Raw genomic sequence first — 14234 nt, 5'->3', positions numbered from 1 at the left:
GCTGGTAACGCCGGGAGTTTTTAACCTGTCTTGTCCCTTAAGAAAGGAGGATATTCACAAGGCAGCTCTGGAGATTGTTTTGCTTTCACAGGTAGCAGCACACTTTACAGCAATGAGGAAGAACACCAGTGGTCTCCTAAAATCTCAGCCCTCCCCTCTCCTGATACCTGAAATTCTGATAATTTCATAAAACGGTTATCATCACCGTGAGCAGTGGTGACGGATTTCTCTGTTCAGAACTTTCTTAAACAAATAGTTTCACTGAAATAAATAGGTTTGCTGAGATGAATAACTTCTCCCTAAGGGCTTTACGGTCTGTTCCCAGGGAATAGCAAATATTTTACTTCGAATAAATCACATTTTTTAATGCAAACTTGACCTAATTTGGAATTAGTGTCTGCTCTCTAAACTGTGTCCAGCCAAGGTGGTGTGGAGTTCAAATCACTAGTTACATGTGCAAAAGGGAATGCTAGAAAAGAGAACTATATTTGGCCGAGTTATCTCAAGGGGCATATGTCCACCACTGCTAGATCAAAGTTTGGTTTCATGGAAAAAAAAGCTAAACATAGTGAAAGAATACAGAAAAACATTCAAAAATTTATGTGAAACATTTTTCTTTAGCCTTTTGATCTTTCTTGAAGATGGTAGAAAAACTGCAGGCCTGTTTCTTGAAAAAGGCGATTTATTTTCACTGAGAACATGAAAATCTCTGGGTTTTCCAAAGCTGGGGGCCTTAGTGTTAATGACATATCTGGAGAAGTTTAAAACTGAGCACAGTTAGGCAGTAAATTATTAAAAAGAAAACCAGTGGCCAGTGCGTACCAGTTTTTCAATGACGTAAATGCAGAGGAACTGAAGTAATGATACAAATAGTGTGCAATATGAACAGGTGTTTCATATTGATTAGGCTTCTCTGATTCTATAACAATGGCAAAGAAAATATATTTTGTAGATGAATTTATTTTTTCAGTCAGATAACAGCCTGGAATAACATATCTGCCTAACTAGCTGCAACAGATAACATGCAGAATGTCGTTTAGAAATACCCTGCAAAACATAAGGGAGAACAATTCTTCCAAAAATCAGATTTCTGTCTCACCAATTTTTCCTTCTTTTGGTATAAACAAACCCTGAGGTGGCAGAATCAGCAGTGAGTGTGTGCATGTCAGCATGTGCATATGCATTTGTATGGGTGTATATGTGCATATGCATATATATATACACACAGGAATACGTGTGTGTGCTGGCCCCGCGCGCCCTGGGCTGCTCGTGGGCAGCGAGCCCGCGCACCCCTCGGCTGGGCTGCGAGACGTCGGTCTGCCCCCGCCAGTCTTAGCGCCCCGTGCAGCTACGCAGCGCGGGCAGGTTGCATCTGTAGAAATTAATACTCTAAATGCAATTCCGTTTTTGCGTCAATACAGAGTAGGCTTCCGACTTATCTAAAATTAGCAGGTTCCCGAAAGAGCTACAGGCAATCGGTAGGATCATATAAACACATACGTAAAGTCGAAACGTAACAGATGTGAGGAAGAGCGCAGGTCTGTTACCGTGACAAAGTAAATTAAACGGAGACTGCGAGGGGCTTCGTGCAGGGAATCGCGCTCTTTGCAACGTTGGTTAATCCGGCTGCGCCTGAAGGAATGCCATCTAGGAACTGTAGAAAATAAAATGGCAAATATTTCATGTCATTTTATAAACCACTGACAAGCTAAATGCTAAAAACTTTTGGTCACCTTTGCTGAAAAAACTGGGGGAAAAAGAAATAGAAAGTGGTTGGCAATGATCTCTGAGGATAACTGAAGGCTTGAAAAAAAAATCTTTGAAGATAGTGAAAGGAATAGAACTGTTTATTTTAGAGAAAAGATAAATACAAAGAGGCCAGATAAAGCTTTATAAAATAATATATGGCAGCGAGAGTACAGAGCGGAATAGTTGACTCCGGCTTTCTCATATTACACAGACAAAGGGATATTCAGTTAAAAGATGAAATTTAAAGCTGAAGAATGGGAATATTTGTCTCCACAACGAAGAAGAATTATACTGTGAAACTCGTTGCCAAAAGGCAGTGTTGGTTTTAGTGGGATTAAAAACAAATAAAAAAAATCACGTGGCCAGTGAGAGTATCCAGAGTGATAACGCTGAGGTGTAAATCAGGTATAAGCCACACTGCAACTCACTGTGTTGGAAGGGAGAGAGCAGAAGAAAAACTCTTCTTTTTGGGTTAGGCATCCTGAAAATTCCTTCTTTCTTCTTTTTCTGAAATAACGGATACTTGCCACTGCCAGACAAAGGCTGTGGGAGTAAATGAGCTACCGGCTAGATTCAGCATGTTAATGCTACAACAATAAGCACAATAATACAAGTTAAAATCACATTTTGCTTTAAAGTAAGTATTTCCACTTTTAAATAACGAATAAATATGAAAAAAGAGTAGCAAGTATTGTTTGGCTTAGCTAATGTCAAAGACTCCCTCAGGAGATGAGCGGCAGCAGTGACAGTGGAAGAGACTCAAGATGAGCACCACGGCTTTACACTCGGACTTAGGTAGTGCTTCGTGAAACGGGCTGCTTGCCAAAAAAATATGAGTGCTAGCGATGGTGCTGAGGAGCCGGAAGAGGGTGGCGGCTGGGAGGCGACGTCTGAAATGTAGGCAATCCCCACATTGGCGGTAATTAATGGTATGAGTCAAAGACTCACTCCATCATCAAACTCCCATGGAGAAGCATATTCACTACAGCTGCTTAGGTACTAAGGAAAAAAAAAATCCAAAATCCATACCATACAGCTGAGATGGGTATTTAGGAGTTTTAATTACTGAAATTTAAATAACAAGTGGAAAAAAGAACAAAATATGAATTATGATGATTCCATACTCTTTTTCAGAACTGCAAACAACTCAATTTCTTTACATTTTAAAATTGCTTCTGTAGGGATAGTCGCAGACCAGTGTTGGCTACGCACAGCGCCCTCTCCACCCCGCTGCGTGTCTGTCCGTCTCAGCTCTGCATCTGCCTGGCGTCGCGGCGCGTTTCGGCCCTGCACGACGTTGCGACGCGGGGCTGAATGTGCCTTCCCATCTCTGTGCCCGGCTTCAGGTCTTCTTCCTGGCTTAGTGGCCTTGCAGCTGCGGCCCGGTTGTGCAAGGGGCTCGGAGCCAGCATTGCACAGCAGCTACAGCAGAAGGAAGGGTCTCCAGCATGCCCGCACCAAGCGCTGAAGGGCTTTGGATGGTTCACAGGTGCCTCCTTTTTTATCTTGAGCTCATCAAGCCCTCACAGCTGCTTTCACGAGACGTTCAGATTTTATGTAAATGTTGTGTGTAGCTCTTGCACCATGATCACCCACTAAAATGCTAATAGGATTAGCATTACAGTTCTGAGGGAAGAAAAATATGTCTTTAGAGATTTCTTCTACTCTGAAAATTTTGAGCTCTGTACACCAACACTATGTACTGAGGGTGGCAAGGATCTCTCTCTCTCTCTCTCTCTCTGCTGCATGTTGTTCAGTGTTTTTTCAAGACCTTCCCTCCGGTTATGTCACAACTTTGCTGAATGATATTGCAGTATTATTATCCTTATGCTTATTTAAGTGGAAGCTAAGGCAGAATGGGCAAATGATTTACAGGGCTGTGCAGTTGAGAAGGTAAGTTGAACTCAGCGGCTGGTCCAGGACTACACACGATGTCCATGGCTACTCCAGGATCAGAGCAAATTTTTTTTTAGCTTTTGCTACACCATGCCGTACAGGACTGCTTTCCTTTGAACAAGGCACATGTACTAGTGAAGTATAACAGGCTGCTTTTCCAGGAAAACTTCACCTGATTTGTGTCAATGAAAGTCAAGATTTCCTCAATTTTTCTAGTGGTATTTGAAGTCAGGGAGCCATGACAATGTGATCCAAAGGATCTCCCTGCTATCTGTTTTTTTTTCTGTGAATGCTTAGTGGACAAAGTTGCCAAATTAATTCTGCTGGACACTTCTTTACTCCCAGGTGGGGAAAGAAGTTCAAAGAAAGTGCTGATTCTCATCTCAGGTCAAAGAGCATGTTGATCATTGTGGTCGAAAGCAAAATACATGCACGCAATACTGAAATGATGGGCAATGTCCTCAGCTGTGGCCTGGTTGCAGCATGGTATTACTTTTTTTCAGAAACAACCATTTAAAACATTATCAGGACAGAAAATCCTGTAAATTTCATCTGTAAATGTTTATTGCATTAAAAGGTAGCAAGAGAGACAGGGAGCTGTGTCAGCTACCTAACTTTAGATAATATAGCTGAGAGAAATGTGAAGGTTTGGATAAAATGCCCTTTCTTAAGTGTTATTTCTCCCAGTACAAAGACATATGGGAAAACAAAAAAGAGAAAATAATATGAAAAGTTAGCTTATTTTTCAGTGACATATCATGTCAGTCACCCTTTGGGCAAATATTTCTTTCAGAGATGTATATCTACCCTCTGTAACTAGAAAACCATCACCTGGCTTGGTCTTTTGCTGTTTCCCATTCAGCCTGTCATATCCTTGCCATAGCCTTACTTACAGCACCCATATTATTTTGAAGCATTTACTGGTTCAAAGGGTAGTTTATAGGTATAGAAAAATATGTTCAAACAGCAGAAATACTTCTAGTGAGATGACAATGTACTATTTATTGTCTAGCGAGCAAGAGGTGGAAGGAACAATTAAATACCAGAATAGGCAACTGTAAACAGACCACTTTAAAACAGTCTAACAGTGTTTTGTATTAAATCATCCATTAAAACATTCACCCAGACGAGATGACTTTCTGTACTGGAGGACTGCATGAAATGATGTATTAGAATCTCGGATGAGTTTTATGATATCCCTGAGCTTTATCACTGAGAAAGCAATTCTAAAATAATCCTGTATAGAAAACAAAATCTTCTACTAGGCATCTGCATATATATATACACATGATTTTGAGAGGTAGGGAAAATCTACTAAAGTGATCTGACCCATCTCCTGTTAATTTTCAACAACTTTCCAATCTTGCCAATATAATGTTCGTAATATTTACTATAATTCTACCTTCGTTTACGGCTTCCTGGTAGATTTGTACTCCACTTTAAATGAGCTCTTCCTAAAAGACAGACTCAAAAGGATTATATTTATGCACATAAGGCTTGAAATAAGACATATCCTAACCTTTAATTATGAATCACTGCCACAGTTTCTGAGAAGCAGCTGAAATCCTAGTGATGTTTTAAGAATGTAAAATCCTGAGGTTTATTTAAGAGGGTTCTATTACTTTAAATGTCACATACCAAAAGCCCTTGTTAATAAAGACTGGCACAGGTCACACTGTCAAGGATAAACAATCATTCCTAAATCCTTTGTTTCAGGCTACAGTGAAACCTAATCCCCATGGTGTTCTTGCCTGGCCATGCATGCATGTAGATATGCACCACTTTTATGGTACTAGTGCTTGCTTTCAAGCACGTTGCTCCTGACTGCAAGGCATTTGATTTCTGGTAATTAATCAGCTCATCATACATGCTGTGCTTCTCCCTCAGGCCCAACTCAAGTTAGTGATCCAAATCTGGCCCCGGGAAAAAAGAAACCATTTATATTCTTAGTGCACAGAATGAAACCCTGATAAACAGTGCTTGGCTAAACATTGAATTCAGATGGCACTATTTTCCTTTACAAGCTATAAGTCTAATTCTGTTTTGCAAGCTATAAGTGTGTTTTCCCCTTTGTAAGCTTTAAGTCTTTCTCCTGTCTGCCCCTTTAAAAAGGCAAAAAAGCACCAAAACCCAAAAACATACCCATAAATGAGACATCACAATTTACAGCATTATTTTTGAAGTATTGTGCTTCAGCATCTGAAGTGTCTGAAACATTACCATTCATTTTGTTCAATGCTTTGCCATGTGTTTATCCTTCATGCTTTATCTTTGTATTCTTTCATGTTTGGATTGCCTGTATAACAACCTGGTTACTCCTAATTTTATCAGATCCAGGAAACAACTTCAGCTCGAGTTAGTAATTCTTCATGCCTACAGATGTGGCTACTTTCATCTAGTACTTTCAGTTAGGCACCAGTTGGCCTTAGCTGCCATTTGTGGGTCGTACATTGTTACTAAGGATCCACGAGGGCATTGGAAAGCTTAGCAGGCAAGCTCTCACTTTTTATTTCTTATGATTAAAAAAATAACCTTTATGCCGATAACAATACCATGCTCAGCTCGTGAGGGCAACTAGCTCCCTAACCCCCCCTCCCCCAGTTCATGAGTTGTGGTACTGCTCCTTGTTCTGCTAATGCATAAGGATTTTGAGCACTTGCTTCCTGCAGTGATGAGACATACAGCCCTGCCAGCATTATTTCTGGGCTATATTTTTTTGGCACAGACGAAGCTTTTTATGCCAGTTCTTTTCCCCATGGCAAAGGCAAGAAACTGAAAGGAATTATTTCACCTAATAGCTCTTTGCCTCACAGGGCTGTTGTGAGACTTAATTAATTAATGTTTGTAAAGTGCCTGGAGAGCCTGGGATAAAAAGGTGCTATATAAGCATTGATACAAGTAGAAAATATTGTTATTTTTAATTCCCAGTCTGATATACAGCTACCGAGTGAATGGAGAGCTTAACTGTAGTGCAAAAGTGCAGATGGTTTGTAGGCCACAAGGAGGGGCATCTTGGTGCATCGCTGTTTGCAAAGACTTGTGTATGAGATGTCTTTAAGGCATGGGTCAAGTTGGCTCAGAATTCTAGCAAAATAGGAAGAAAGAAAAAAGGCTTCTGAGTACGGTTTTGCTGCTTTTAATTTCTCTATCTTTTCTTGTTCTAAGCATACCATCCAGATAAGGAAAATAAACCACACTGGGCTACAGATTAAGTCAAATATCAAAATCATTGCATGTTGACTGTGAAAATTCACTCATGCTGAACATTTGTGGGTTATCAGGATCAAAGAGCACTTCAATATTTATCAAAAAACGTAGCCCACCATGGTTTAGTCTTCATTAACCTGGTGTGTATTTGAAGAACTCAACAGAGCTAATACAGTCCAAGCTAAAGCTGACATTTTTTGACTTAGGAAAACATTTATCCTCTTGAAGAGATATGTATCAGTTTGTAAATGTTGTGAAAGGGCAGAATAACATAAGGCTCACATATGCTATTGGGTTGTCTAAATTCAATAAGCTTTACGGAACGGAATTATGCTTTGTACATAGCATCAAGAATGAACTTGTCATTTCTGTAATACCAGTAAAGCTTATTTCACGTATAATGGGACATCCTGCTGTGCATAGATGATACAATTTTTCTAGTTGGATTTAAAATATTAAAATGAAAAAGAGGCTAAATTAGGCTGTGAAAGCTTGGTATGTGTGATATGAAGGGTAGGCAACCAGCTGTAGGGAGTTTTGGAAATACATGGCATTACTCCCCCTGCTACATTTGGCTGATTAGGTTTCATGTCTGAACAAGACCTTGAGGAGTTTAGCTCATATAAAAGACTCTCCTGTTTCTATAGAAAGGAATATGGGTCATAATGGGTGTTAGTTTTGATTCCCTGGCACTGTCTTTAGCCTTTTCAGTCTGTTCTTACTGTGCAACTGATGTTCACATCCATGATGTTCAGCCAGTAAAACATCATTTGAAAACTTGTCATGCTAAAACAGTGACTTAATATTTCCAAGTTAAAATAGAACCACATATTTATGTGTATTGATGACATATGAGCAAATGGAATGGGGATTATGGCCCAAGACCTAGGCTCATGACTCAGTTTTTCTGTCTGTTTCTCTTCATAACTTGGGCAAGTTGTTTAACCTTCCCAAGCCTCCACAAGGGGTTGTGAATCTTTTTCTTTATTATTTGTATAAAACAGCAGGAAGTGGAGCAAAGGGAAGATGAGAGGTGTGACTGAGGGGCTCAAGAATGTCAAGAGAGATAAAGAGAAATTAGGAGTTTGATACTTAAAGAAAAATAAAAGCCAAATGCCAATGAACTCCGGACAGTTGACTGGAGTTCAAGATGAAGAGGTGTTTCAAGCAGAGTGGAGTTAGGCATTGTTTACTGCTGATTTGCTCCACATTCACTTCTGAATCTCTGAATATCTCCTTCTCACATATAAAGTCTTAATGGCACAAGGAAGCTGGTGGGAACTGTGCTTTCTTCTGTGCTGGCCTTCCAGTGCAAGATGTACAACTTTCTAGGATCCCTTTAGAGTTAAATTGAGACATAACAGGAGCCAGAGGCAGTAACTGATTCCTTTATTAGCTCTTTATTGGCTGTTGAATCTCATTAATCACATTCTGGTGCTACTTCTTAAACGAGGAGAATATCTCAAAAATTAATGAGTAACAAGGAATTAAACTACGATATTTAGAAGGCACCATGACCACAGGTGGAAGGCAAAGCATTAGTGTCTACCATTTATGCATGGTAGACACTTTTTAACTAACTCACTTTAATGCCAGTTTTTGCATCTCATTTCCTCATAGCTGAAGTTCCTTGATTGCAGCTATTATCAAATACTAACAGGAGACAGTTTAACCAGAAACTGCCAGTAATTTGCAGCCTGTGCAGATTTCCCCATTTTGACTGAAGTCAGACTGTGGGGAGCTGCATAGCGCTCCCCTTCCCTAGCGCTTGTCAGATCCTCGGTTTGCACTAATGAGCCGGCAGCATTTACAAGTCACACTAGATCCCCCCCTGTCACAGCAACCAGTCAGGTTGCTCAGCTAATAGCACAAACTGACCACTCCTCATCCATGGGATTCCCGCTGTGAAATAAGCAGGTGGTGGGGAGTGGACTGGAGCACATGGAAGATAGGAAAGCTGCATAACTCCTTGTATCATTGAGGACAGGAACATGTCAGAGTGCTGGTGGGAGACTGATCCAAAAAAATAAAAATAAAAATAAAAAAAGCTGGGCATTTTACACCACCTGCAATAGAAGCCTGTCAAGGGAGGAAGAGTGAGTATCTGGATCTGCCTGCATTTAAATGCAAATGAGAAGGAAAATACCAGCTGCAATGGGAACAGAGCAGTGGCCTCTGAAGGTTCAGTGGTTCAGTTTGAATACCTCTCTTGTAACATCAGTGACTTATTTTTCAAAGGATCTGTGCACCTGTAGTTCTTATTGTTCTCTGCTGTTTGAATTGTTTATTCCTTCCAAAAATGAGTTAGATATAAATGTAGGTCTTTGAACAGAGCTAAGAAAAAAAATGGAGAAGGAAAAATGCAAGAAAATACTATGCTGGGAGATAGAGAGAGTTTTAGACCCTTGGTTTGTTCAGGTTTTGAAATAGTGTTTGGTTGGGTTTTCCCTACCAAATTAGTTCCTCCATCTCCACAAAAGAGACTGGAAATCTTAGAAGCTTCCTGAGTTAATCGAGTAGAGGAGAGAGCACAACCAGAGTCTTATCTGAGTTTTCCCTCTGGCTTTTCCACCAAACCGTCTCTTTACTCCATAAACTTCCAGCAAGTTTAAAGGCTCTCTGGCAGCATAAATGTGAGTGGATTGCCTAAGATAAGGGACACTGCATGAAATGGAGAACATGAAAGCAAGCACACATCGAAACAGCCATCTGCTCAGCCTTGGAATAGGAACATTGCAGAGCTCATCTGTGCATTAGTGTTGCCATTTAATGCAGTTTCTAACAAAAAAAGTTAATAAAATTCATGGCTGTAGCTGACTCACATTATAATGTCCTTCTAGAAAAAGCCTGTTCCATCGCTCTGTGAGCCTGTGCTCAGAATAGTAATATGAGCCATAAAGCAAATGGCTGAAGCTCAGGTTTCTGTTGCTGCAGGTAGGTGGACTCACAGTTTGCAAGCAGTTGGAATATCCTTTTGGACTGCCAGCAACAGCCATGCTGTTTGCCTGAAACATACCTCAGGCAAGGTTGTCCCCGAGCCTGTGAGCCATGTGTTCTTAATATTCAACAACTATGCCAACAGAGTAGTATATACTGAAGAGGAAGTACAGACCACCGTTATTTACATCACTGGCAAATTATTAAGAAATGTGGTATAAGGTCAGCAGAGCCTTAAAACACCTCATCAGTATTATCTGTTTCTGCTCTCAGTTGTTTTGCACATGGTGGTCCACAATGAAACCTTTCAACATTTGCCTGTTACCTAAGAGTTCACTAGTTGTATTACTAGTAGAGGTAACAGTAAGCTAAGCTGATGGAATACAGCAAATACCACAATGGCGGTAATTGCTTGCAAATAGAAACTGTGAGGCTGTTAAGGGCAGCCATTGTACACAAACAGTACAATTTAATAGCCTATCCTACAAATCATTGCAGTCATTTTAAAACTGTCATTCTACAGAGAAATATTATTTCTATAGGCTGGTTCTCATTCTAAAGCCTTTAAGGGATATATTTGCTAAGAGCTACTTCCACTTCATTTACATTATTAAATTAGGTTTCTCAAACAAATATTGTCAGTAGTATCAGTAAGCAGTTCTTGTTTCATTTACTGAAGATGAAGCCATGAATTGTCCGACGGAAAAATTAGAGAGTTTTAAGACAAGCAAAAATTTGGAGGGCACGATCCACAGCGTCAGCCATTGTCTTAGCTGCCATAAAGCGGAGTTTTTATACAAACTTCAGCAGAAGCGTTTTACTTTACCTAAACAAAGAGATAAGAATCGAGAAATCTCAAAGTACAGCAAGACTACAAGACAGTACATTTAACTGTTCCTAAAGTACATTTGTTTCCTCTCAAAGATGTTTAGCCAACATCTACTGGATATATTAAATAAAGATTCCAAACATAAGAAAGAGAACTCTGCAAAATGCTGGAATCGGCCAGGTTTACCGGACTGATGGGCTTTGTGTGCCTGCATGCGTGTCTGTGCTTGTGACGCCTGAGATTCGACTGCCCACGAAGTTAACGCGCTGCCAGCGGGCACGGGGGAGAGGGCTATTTCCCAAGCCCCACGCTCCCTGGTGTTGAGCCCAGGTCTCTCTCAAGTGGGAGTTTCTAAACATCTCATGCCAAACTTTTTTATTTGGCACAAATAGGTAAATAATTGGTAAAACAGAAGTTCAGCCCTGATGCTTCCCTCTTAGACGAGCTCCTAACGTTGAGGATATTGGGCCTGGAGAGGAACGGTTGCCATGTCCAAGACTTTTTCATATATTTTCTCCTAAATGGCTTGGGGACCATTAACTGTGAATCGAAAACTCCATAGTGCTTAAGTCATGCTTGAAAATGAAACTCGGGTTCCTAAGTTACTTAGAATCTTTGGAAAATGTGATTCTTGCAAGGTTTTACGCCCGTTCATACTACTGCTGACGCAGAGTGCCGGTGCTGCCAAAGAGATTCGCAGGATGGGGGTTCCCAGAGGCATTCAGCTGCGGCGTCTTGGGTTACATGGAACAGGGATGAAATCTCAGTCCAAATGACACCTCTGGCAAAACTCTCCATAATTTTTGGATTTCATTGAGTGGTGTGGGATGGGATTACAGGGGAAAACTCCAAGCCTTGCATTTCAGAGACATTCACGGGCTGCAGCTAAGTTCTTGCTTATTGCAACACAAATTAATTAATTCATCTCAAATAAAATGAAGGCTGTCAAGCACATGTAATACTGGCAGACGGGGATTTTGTTTTTTGAAGTTTATTCTATTAGTGGTTGCAATGGAAGAAGTAGGACATCCAGGTTCACTTTCTTCCCTTCTCAGGCAAACTGAATTTCTGTCTTACATCAACCACTAACTGCTAGACTGGATAACAGCTTTTGTTGGTTTCTATTTAAATGTGCAGTATAAAACACTGTGAAAATACAATAAATGGGATTCACCCTAAGTTGTTTGTAATTAACATTAATTGATAAATAGGAGTAGATAGAGGGAAAAGTGAGATTTTTTTTGTTTACTTGAACTAAATTCTCTATTCCAGGTTTTTTTAATTATCCTGATTTTTACCCCCCAGCTTAGAATGGGGAGTTCCATGGAATTCTGAAAAATGTTTATAGAATGGAACATGGGGCAGGGCTGGAGAAATTGCTGCAAATCAATATAATGTAGAACCTAAGAACGTAAATAGATTAAACAGATGTGACTACTAATTAATGAGTTAAAATGCAAAGGGAGACCTGAAGGTTATTACTCCTTGTAAACAGTCTCCAACATAACTAGCAAATGAAGAACGTTTAATCTTTTCTCTCTGCACTGTGTAGCAGTGCCGACTAATCCGCCACTGATGCTCCGCACTTGGCTCTCCGTCTGCTGCACACTCAAAGTTTTTGCCGCTATCTGCTTGCTTAAAAGCCGCACTGAACGTTATACATCAGTGCAAACAATGTTTAAATGTGCCCAGCTAATCATTGTAGGCATTGTCACAGAACAGAGGAGCAATGCAGGCAGATCAGATGCTCTGGCAACAGTAGCATAATCCAATCATTCATTAACATAAATTAAAGCTACAATGCTGCAGGCCTAAGAACTGAAATAAAAAGTTAGAAATCTGGAATTTAAAAGGACCTGGTTTTGCAGGGAACTTTCAAAGCATTGCCCTACACAAACCCTTTCTGCCTCAGCCAATGGACAAGGAATTTCATTTACCTAAAAATGGAGCCTTTGAAGAAGCTGATTAACACAGAGTTCAGCCTTGCGTTATGGGCTAATGAAATGACTAGATAAAGTCTCTATTTTGAGATTGAAATAATAATGTAGCAGCACCTTTTCACATCATCTGTTCTGCTTTTAAAAGAAAATAGTTATATTGCAAGTAATTAAGATGCTCTTCTGATTTTTGAAACCTGCACATTATAGGCAGGCTGCAGGCTTTCCTCTTGTGCTAGCTGCTAGTGGTTGCAGGCTTTCTGGTTGCAGGCAAGCTCATGCTTAAAAAATAAAAATGTCTCTTCTCACAGTGTCACACATCTCCAGCTTTTTTTTTTCCTCTAAAATGTGCTATATTTTTAGTTCTGCTGAAACTATGGCAGCAAATTTTGTAGCATGTGAAGTAGGTTAGACAAAAGGACTTAACTCACTTGCACAGAAAGTGAAAATTTTTCCTCAGTCTTGTGCCATAGAAATTTCCCATTGTATTTGAAACTGTCGAATCCTCATGTAACGATGAACCTATTTGAAACATAAAATTCTAATTTAGAACTAACTGACTCAGATGAAAAATTCACATTTTGGAGAATAAACTGACAGTTTCACAGTTTCATTGCATTTTTATATTTTATTTAGAAAATGCACTATTAATGAATAGTGCCAAGTTCTATTTTATCATTTTCAAAAACAATCCAAGGCTGCACTGTGCTGATAGGCATTGCATATAATTACATCAAAACATTTACATTTAGGCTTTCAGATACAAAGATGACTCTTTTGATTTGTCAAAATTGCCAGCACTAGATCTGCTCGCTGATCTAGCAATATCTGTATTTTTATCAGTTTCTGATTTCAGTTTCTCCTTTTGTTTGCAGTTCTTACTGCTCCAATGGACCTATAACTTTCAAAAAAGCTGTATTCGAAATTATATATAATAATCATGGATACATGCAGCTTATATGAATAAAAATTGGCTTTAAGCAGAAGAGTAAAGTTACTTGTGCGCTTACTTTTTAGGAAAGCAGTGGTGTTTCTCAAGAGAAGTGTGTAAATATTTTTGTCCCTGGTCTCTGTTCCTAACACAATTTAAAGTGTTAACAGAGGTTTATAAAACTTTTATTTTTGGTTACAATACCTGCTTTCATGTTGTAATTGCTCTTGAACTTAGCTGAACAATTTGAAGGCTATCTTTAAATGTGTACTGCCTTTCTGCCTTCCTGTCTCTCATTTTATTGGACCTTATGAATATTTGAATAGTGTCCCTCAGGTTGCACTCAATCAAATGTTTATCATGTTATTAATTTAATACTTTCTATCTAGCATATAGGCTTTAGGAGATTTCCTCAGCTCTTTTCATAATCATAAATTAAAAAAAAAAGAGAGAGATTAAAAAGAGAAGGACCTTTCTAGATGAGGAGCTTTGTTCTGTGCCTGACCCGTGAGGCATGCCAGATAACCCAGAAGAGCCTCTGGTCTTCTTTCCTAGCAGTACCTGAGCGCTTCCCTCCCTTGTGTTGCAAAGCAGGATATGCAACATTTGACTGCAATTTCTAGTTTGAAAGAGCCAGCTTTTGTGAGCGTTGGCCTGCTTTAATTGTCACTGAGAAATCTTAGCTCGACCCCAAAACATAGTGGAGGGGCCTGGAATCTGGCTTGGGACATGCCTTATGGAGAAGACA

General features: G+C 39.7%; 1 long non-coding RNA gene across 2 annotated transcripts in view; it reads right to left on the bottom strand.

The window, feature by feature from the left end:
* The window catches only part of LOC134143667 (uncharacterized), a 58387-nt gene that overhangs the window by 2280 nt on the left and 41873 nt on the right, over positions 1-14234 (bottom strand). Inside the window, exons 1-2 of one of the 2 annotated variants that reach the window (XR_009959153.1) lie at positions 12987-13061; positions 1501-1654 (exon numbers count right to left, since the gene is read on the bottom strand). This is a non-coding gene — a long non-coding RNA (uncharacterized LOC134143667). Of the gene's footprint in view, positions 1-1500; positions 1655-12986; positions 13062-14234 lie in introns of those variants that run through there. The other variant, XR_009959152.1, reaches the window with a different exon arrangement.

The sequence above is a fragment of the Rhea pennata genome, chromosome 8, assembly GCF_028389875.1.
Source record: "Rhea pennata isolate bPtePen1 chromosome 8, bPtePen1.pri, whole genome shotgun sequence".
Lineage (NCBI taxonomy): Eukaryota > Metazoa > Chordata > Aves > Rheiformes > Rheidae > Rhea > Rhea pennata.
Note: the sequence above shows the minus strand (reverse complement) of the source record. Positions and strands in the feature narration are given on the sequence as shown.